Source organism: Camellia sinensis, chromosome 15 (genome assembly GCF_055761805.1).
Source record: "Camellia sinensis isolate YWXY chromosome 15, ASM5576180v1, whole genome shotgun sequence".
Lineage (NCBI taxonomy): Eukaryota > Viridiplantae > Streptophyta > Magnoliopsida > Ericales > Theaceae > Camellia > Camellia sinensis.
In genome coordinates this window covers 119,569,332-119,577,930 of record NC_138975.1, presented here as the reverse complement: position 1 = coordinate 119,577,930, position 8,599 = coordinate 119,569,332, and the positions used below count along the sequence as shown (strand labels likewise).

At 38.5% G+C, this 8,599-nt stretch overlaps 1 long non-coding RNA gene across 1 annotated transcript; it reads left to right on the top strand.

The window, feature by feature from the left end:
• Positions 1 to 4,781: 4,781 nt before the first annotated feature.
• Positions 4,782 to 5,031, top strand: LOC114309003 (uncharacterized). Its single transcript, XR_014356820.1, has 2 exons — positions 4,782 to 4,867; positions 4,942 to 5,031. It is a non-coding gene; the product is annotated as an uncharacterized LOC114309003 (long non-coding RNA).
• The last annotated feature ends 3,568 nt before the right edge of the window (positions 5,032 to 8,599 follow it).

Genomic DNA, 8,599 nt, shown 5'->3' with positions numbered 1-8,599 from the left:
GCTGTGGATGTAAGAAATTTTGCTGAGTCACATATATCTGTGCCATGTTTTCTTGTTTGTGTTTGATTTTTCTTGCTATTGTTCGTGTGTATTTTTTGCCACAAAATCATATCCTTCTATAGTTGTATTTCATTTTAACCCCTTATTGAATGCAAAAGATTGAACATGCTTAGATGTGCATGAATGTAAACTTTTGTAAATGCAGTCCTCACAGCCAAGTTGAGGTAGTGAACTACGTTCAATTTATTTGTGTGAAATTTTTGCATTGAATTATGGTGAAATTTGGTAAAAATAGACCCAAATACAATTACTGCGTCAGATCTAACACTGCAGGTCACCAACAAATAATGACTAATGAGCATAAAGCGAATTTAATCCATGTAGACACAAATTTTAAAACATGAAGTGTTTCAACACATTTTAAAATTTATGTTACAAATGTCCACTGTTTAGTTTTTAGACTAAATAGTGTTGATTATTTGAATAGCAGGTTCTTATTTCTGATCTGTATTTCAGACCATTAATTACACATTTTATACAAATGAAACCTCCGATTAATGAAGAACAAAATAAACAACAAAAGACAATTTAAAAAAAAATATATTTTATTGAAATTGTTATGGGTTTTGAACCCTCGAATACAAAATATAATTCTTGCGTTTGGAACCCTTTACCTATTCATTGCCATTAGCGTAGGCTCTTGAGTTCTCTAGGCTTCTCTTCTTCTTTCTTGTAACGATTTCTTTAGCTCTCAATTTCTTTCTCTCTCTCTCTGATCTTTTCCACTTCTGATTTTCTGATCTCCCGTCTTGTGTGATGGTCCTCATATTTATGGAGGGCCATCAGGTGATAGGAATGCTTCATCTTCAATTTGAATTTCAAATTGAATGATAGTGCTATTTGAATTTTGAATAATAGCGCTATCTGATTAATCGTATATCTGATTAACCAGATTGATCTTTGGAGTTTCATCCTGTGTGTTGTCTTTGCTGTAGGCTCTACAGGTGTCATCTTTTGTAGGCTCCATGTGTCACTTGAGCATCTTGAATAACGTCGTTGAGATACACCGTCGTTTTATTTATGTACTTCAACAGATCATGTTGATATTTTTTTAGGAAGTGATTATCTACAACCTTCCTATCATAGGCTTTATATGTGTCATAAATTTAGTTGAAATTTATGTGCCAACAAATGCCCCTCGTGACTTGCACAAGTGAATTTTCTTAACTGTGCGAGTCACGACAATTTGACACTTTTATCTGGATGATCTTTAGGTCTTTGATGGGATTATTTTTTTGTTTTGGTCCCTCGCCCCCTTTTTTTTTGGGGGGGGGGTTGACGGCTCTTTTTTCATGGGCCCTTTTACTTTTGTTGCATGGGTCCTTCTTATGGACTTGACCTTTTTTTTTTTTTTGAAGGGTCATGAGTAAGGTCCAAGATTTAATTGGACATTTTCTTTTGTGGGCCTTTAATTTGCCACCATTTTTTTTTTGCAGTAGAGATTTTTTTTTTTTTTAGGCCATCATGGATTTTTCTAGACCATCATGAATCTTTCCTCTTCTAGGCTACTATTTTTTTATTGGGTCTTTTCTTTTGTGGACCTCTAACTTGCCACCATTTTTTTTTATTTTTTATTTTTTTTAGGCCATCATGGACCTTTCCTTTTGTAGGCCATAGATTTTCTACGCCATCATGGACCTTTCCTTTTCTAGGCCACTATTTTTTAATTGGGCCTTTTCTTTTGTGGGCCTCCAACTTGCCACAATTTTTACAGCAGATTTTTTTTCTAGGCCATCATGGATTTTTCTGGGCCATAATTTTTAATTGGGCCTTTTTCTTTTGTGGGCCTCCAACTTGCCACTTATTATTTTTTTAGGATTTGTTTACAACATATATATATATATATATATATTTTAGGAATTTGTCTAAATGAAATAGGATAGATTGGCATTGGTAGGATTTCTAATCCTACACAAACTCTTACTTAGTATTTCAAATCCTACCCAAACTCTTGCTTGTTTGAAGTATTTTAAGAGAACATTACCTCCTTTCTTAAGTAGGAATTTTTGCTTTATAACACCTATTCATATATTTTTTTCCTGCAGCCCTTTTTTTTTTTTTTTTCCTGCAGATTTTGTTTCTCCCAGCAGATTTTTTTTTTGTTTTCCAGAAAATTTCCAGCAACTTTCCAGCCATTATTTTTCTTATTTTTTTCCAGCAAAAGTTGTTCTTCTTATACTTTAAAGAAGACACAAAAGAATCTCTTCAAACTCCTTTAAATCAGGTATGCTTTCTTCTCCATAAAATATTGTTTTTAGCATGTATATCACCATGTGACAGCCCCTTCCAAATTTTTTTATCAGACCCTAAGTCCAAGTAGTCCCAACAAAGACCTTTCTTGAAAGGATGAATAATCTACTGCCTTATTTCATAACAAAAGCTGTAGACTCTTTTCTTTTTATTATTTTATTATTTTTATTTTTACTTGAACAAAAAAAAAACCTGCTGCCTTTCCAGCAGATTTTTTTTCTAGCCCAAAGACCCTTTTTTTTTTTTTTCACAGTTTAATCTGCTCTCTCTTTTTTTTTTTACCTTACAGCAGAAATTTTCTTCTCCATGAACCTTTTTATAACCCATATAAACCTTGTGTATAACCTGCAGCTTTTTTGTCACAATTTAATCTGCTCTCTTTTTTTTTTTACCTTCCAGTAGAATTTTTCTTCTCCATGAACCTTTTTATAACCCATATGAACCTTGTGTAAAACCTGCTGCCTTTTTGTCACAGTTTGATTACTATGTATTGCTACTGCAATTTTTTTTTAAAAAAACTTGAGCCCAAACAAAGACTTTTCCTGCTTTTTTAAACAAAGATTTTTCTTGCTTTTTTTTTTTAGACCATGAATCTAAATGGGCCAAACAAAGTCCTTGTCACAAAGGTCCCTTTTTTTGTTTCTTCGAAGAACAGACCAACACATGTTGCTTTTTTTATTCCCACACTAGCTTCATTTTTTTTTTCAAACTGTTTAGCAAGTTTTTCTTTTTAAACCCTTTTTTTGTAGACCATGAATCTAAATAGGCCAAACAAAGTTTCAAACTGTTTACTAAATATATATATATTTTATTTTATTTTTTAAGCTTGCTACCTTTTATTTTATTTTGTATTAGTAGCAACCCTTTGTACCATTGGTCAAAAAAAAAAAAAAAAAAGTCGAATCAGCCAGCCTTGCCCCTCGTGATTCGTGCAAGTGAATTTTAATTGTACGAATCACGATGACTAATTTTTTTTTTTTTTTTTTGGGTTAACAATTATTTCATGTCTTTTTATCTCTTTTGCAGGCAACACGTAAGGCGTCAGAGTTTGTTTGCAAGTATCATTGCCCGTTCCAACCTAATGGCAATGAGTGGCTTGAATACTTGGCAGTGATTGTGTCCTTTCACCCCAATGGCTTGAGTCCTTGGCAGTGATTGTGTCCTTTACCCTAATGGGTTGAATCCTTGACAGTGATTGTGTCCTTCACCCCAATGGCTTGAAACCTTGGCAGTGATTGTGTCCTTTCACCCCAATGGCTTGAATCCTTGGCAGTGATTGTGTCCTTCACCCTAATGGGTTGAATCCTTGGCAGTGATTGTGTCCTTCACCCCAATGGCTTGAAACCTTGGCAGTAATTGTGTCTTTCACCCCAATGGCTTGAAACCTTGGCAGTGATTGTGTCCTTCACCCTAACGGCTTGAATCCTTGGCAGTGATTGTGTTCGTCACCCCAATGGCTTGAATCCTTGGCAGTGATTGTATCTTTTCACCCCAACGGTTTGAATCCTTGGCAGTGATTGTGTCCTTCACCCCAACGGCTTGAAACCTTGGCAGTGAATGTGTCCTTCATCCCAATGGCTTGAGTCCTTGGCAGTAAATGTGTCCGTCATCCCAACGGCTTGAATCCTTGGTAGTGAATGTGTCCGTCACCCCAACGGCTTGAGTCCTTGGCAGTGATTGTGTCCGTCACCCCAATGGCTTGAAACCTTGGTAGTGAATGTGGCCGTCACCCCAACGGCTTAAAACCTTGGCAGTGAATGTGTCCATCACCCCAACGGCTTGAAACCTTGGCAGTGAATGTGTCCGTCACCCCAATGGCTTAAAACCTTGGCAGTGATTGTGTCCGTCACCCCAACGGCTTGAGTCCTTGGCAGTGATTGTGTCCGTCACCCCAACGGCTTGTGTTCGTCACCCCAACGGCTTGAAACCTTGGCAATGATTGTGTCCGTCACCCCAACGGCTTGAAACCTTGGCAGTGAATGTGTCCGTCACCCCAATGGCTTGAGTCCTTGGCAGTGATTGTGTCCGTCACCCCAACGGCTTGTGTTCGTCACCCCAACGGCTTGAAACCTTGGCAGTGATTGTGTCCGTCACCCCAACGGCTTGAAACCTTGGCAGTGAATGTGTTCGTCACCCCAACGGCTTGAAACCTTGGCAGTGATTATGTCCGTCACCCCAACGGCTTGAGTCCTTGGCAGTGATTGTGTCCGTCACCCCAACGGCTTGAAACCTTGGCAGTGATTGTGCCCGTCACCCCAATGGCTTGAAACCTTGGCAGTGATGGTGTCCGTCACCCCAACGGCTTGAGTCCTTGGCAGTGATTGTGTCCGTCACTCCAAAGGCTTGAAACCTTGGCAGTGATTGTGTCCGTCACCCCAATGGCTTGAAACCTTGGCAGTGATTGTGTCTTTCACCCCAATGGTTTGATTTCTTAGCAAGGGGCTTTCGTCATTTTCTTATATTAGGACATTTTTTTTTTTAATACCTTTCACTTTCTTAGGCACTGCGCCTCGGACTTCCCCAGCTGCCTCGCATATGCCATTGGCTACCTTTAAGGGTATTCTTATTCATTCCTTGTATCTCATTTTATTTTATCATGTATACATACTCAAGGAACTCTTTTCTCTTTAGATCATGCCACATTGCAAAATCCGTGGTCCGCTTGTGGGAATCACAACTTGTCTTCTCCCCTACCTAAGTCTCTTCAAGCCGTACACCAAGGTATACTTCATTCATCTATATATATAAATTGTTTTTACCTTCTACGTTTTCATTGAGTATCTCCTTCTATTTTCACAGAAAATACTTCTGACACATTGGAAGAGACAGACGAAATTACTTCTGATACGTCGGAAGAGGCCCAAATTCTTGCAGACTTACTTGAAGCAAATGGGGTTAACAAATTATTTGACAAACTTGAAGCACCCTTTGCTTTATCTAGCCTTATTTTGGGAACTTCCTCTAATGAAGCATCTCCTTCTATTTTCACAGAAAATACTACTGACACATTGGAAGAGACAGACGAAATTACTTCTAATACGTCGGAAGAGGCCCAAATTCTTGCAGACTTACTTGAAACAAATGGGGTTAACAAATTATTTGGCAAACTTGAAGCACCCTTTGCTCCATCTAGCTTTCTTTTGAGAACTTCCTCTAATGAAGCAGCCACCCATATTCAGAAAGGTCTTATTATTTCTCTCCAATCAATGACGGATGTTAATGGCATGATTGCTGTAGCAAACAACGTTTTCATGATTTTGAAGAGTTTGGGTATAGACTTCATCTCCTTTTACGAGAATGTGAAGATATTCCTTGGGTGCTTTGCTTTGAAAACCCAACTTGCAGATTCTTCAAACTTGTCTACTGCAGAATTTGAGGCCCAATATTACGAGAAGAAACTTCATTTTGACAAAGTTTCTGGCGAACATGAACAGTTGTCTGCTTCAATTATCAAGTCGGATGAGCACATCGCGGGTCTTAATCAAAGGATTATTCAAACCAAAGAGTTACTTAAACAAGCGGAACATGCATCATTTATGTGTGATTTTGCATAAGCTTCCGAGAATGTTTCTAAATCAAAAGAAGACCTGCAAACTGCCCTGAATGTTTTGAGCCAACACAAGAAGAAGAATGGACAACACAGTGTTGTGGAACGTGCCTTTGAAAGGGCTAAGGCTTCTCTTAATGAATGAATGCACTTTTATTTTGTTATTCATCCGAACATAATGTATTTATGAAATTTCGCTTAGTGATAGATTTATTTGTTATATGAAATTTCTCAATATAATACATTAATTTGTTTTATTTTGGCCGTAACAATAGATTTATTTGTTATATGAAATTTCTCAATACAATACATTGATTTGTCTTATTTTGGCCATACACAGTTTATACTCTTGCGGGCCAGGAGTATCTAATGTTTTATCACCTTAGATTTCGGTGAGGTATTTTAGCAGTTTAACCACATACAGTACCGTTGGTGGTCCTGGACTTTTGTTTGGCCGTACACAGTTTATACTCTTGCGGGCCAAGAGTATCCAATGTTTTACCACCTTAGATTTCGGTGGGATATTTTAGCAGTTTAACCACATACAATACCGTTGGTGGGTTTTTTTTTCTTTTTTTTTTTTTGCCCTAACTTTTGCCTAGGCCGCCCTTTCGGGTTTTCAACCTAGCAGGCTTTCTTAAGGGTAATATCTCTTCAAGAACCTTGCATTGGTTGGGGGAATGATTCTGTCACCATCCATCGTTATCAACAAATAGGCCCCATTAGAATAAACCTTCTCAACCACATAAGGTCCTTCCCATTTGGGCTCAAGCTTTCCTTTGGTTCTTCGTGAGGCTACTATGGGTGTTCTAACCATTAGTACCAAGTCTCCCTTTTTAAAGGAACGAAGCCTCACTCTTTTATTGAATGCATTTGCCATCCTTTGTTGGTAGATTTCCAAGTTCTATTGAGCATACAACCTTCTTTCATCCAGGGTCTCCAGCTCAGCCAACCTCACTCTTGCACTTTCATCTTCTGTTAAGGACTCTTGTATTGCCACTCGTAATGATGGTATTTGAATCTTAAGTGGTAACACTGCTTCTCCTCCAAAAACCAACGAATAAGGGGTTGCTTGAGTAGGAGTTCTGTGCGAAGTCCAATAAGCCCATAAAGCTTCTTGTAACTTTTCGTGCCAAGCTTTTTTGTTCTTATCCACCACCTTCTTAAGAATTTTGCACAATGTCTTGTTGAAAGCTTCTGCCAAACCATTGGCAGGTGCATGATATCTTGATGAATGGTTGTTTTTGATTTTGTACTTGGCAAATAACTTGTTCAAAGCATCACTCCTGAATGGCTGTCCATTATCCATGATGATACTTTCTGGAATCCCGAACCTGTAAATGATATGGGTTCGGATGAACTCAGAGACAACTGTGCTTTTTATATCCTTTAAAGCCATGGCCTCTGCCCATTTTGAGAAATAGTCAGTTGCAGCTAGGATGTATTGATATCCTGCTGAAGATGGAGGTACAAAAGGACCAATAATGTTGATACCCCATGCTGCAAATGGCCAAGAACAAGTTGTTAAATGTAAAGGCTTTGGGGGTTGGTGGAGAAAGTTCCCATGGAATTGGCAGACTTGGCATCTTCGAGCATAATCTATGCAATCTGCAATCATAGTCGGCTAATAGTATCCCAACCGTTTTAGCTGCATATGTAATTTAGGACCACTTTGGTGTGCCCCACATACGTCTGCATGTATTTCTGCCATTACCTCTTGAATACGCTCATTGGCTATACACCGCATGTACATTCCATCCAAAGACCTTTTGTGTAACGTTCCATCTTTCCACAGGACGAATTTGGTAGCCTTACATCTCACTTTAATTCTTTTTACTTTATCTTCAGGTAGCCTACCATGTTGGAGGTAAGCAATGAATGGTTCCCGCCAATCCTCCTCGTTTTCTCCTTTTATGGTGACGACCAAGATTGGAACCAAGTCGGAAACTTCTTTCAAAGGTTGTAATACCCTTCTTTCACCTACCGTGATAGTAATTGTTTTGCTATCTGGTAGGGTAAGTGATGCAGCCAAACTTGCAAGTGAATCAGCTCGAGCATTTATTCTTCTCTTCACGTGGAAAATATGTGTTTTCCTAAATTGCGAAAGCAATTGATCAGCCCTTTCATGATACGGGATGAGATTTGTTTTCTTAACAATGTATTCTCCACGGAGTTGCTTTACCACCAGTTCCGAATCTCCATAAATTGAGAGTTCTTCAATAGGAATTTGTAATGCCAATTCTAATCCAGCAATTATAGCTTCATATTCTGCCTCATTATTGGAGCATCCTTCACTTAAGGCGAAAGAATGGGTGATTATAGCATTGTCTGGAGTCACAAACACAATTCCAATTCCAGCTTTATTGTTTTTAGGATTTTCTTGCTTCTTGCCATCTGGACTCCTTGAAGCTCCATCAAAATACATCTCCCATCCTTTCTGAATTTCTATTTGCATAACCTCTTCATCTGGTAAATCAGTTACTAGAGGTGAGTCATCAGGTATAGGATGTGCTGCCAAAAAATCTGCTAGAGCCTGCCCCTTTACAACTCTTTGGGGAACATATTCAATTGCGAATTGTTGGAGAATTACAACCCACTTTGCAATTTTCCCTGAAAGTATGGGCCGTGAAAGTATATATTTCAAGGGGTTTGCTCTTGATATCAACTTGACTTCGTGTTCCAAGACATAGTGCTTTAGTTTTTGCAAGGCGAACACCAAGGCAAGACATGTCTTTTCGATAG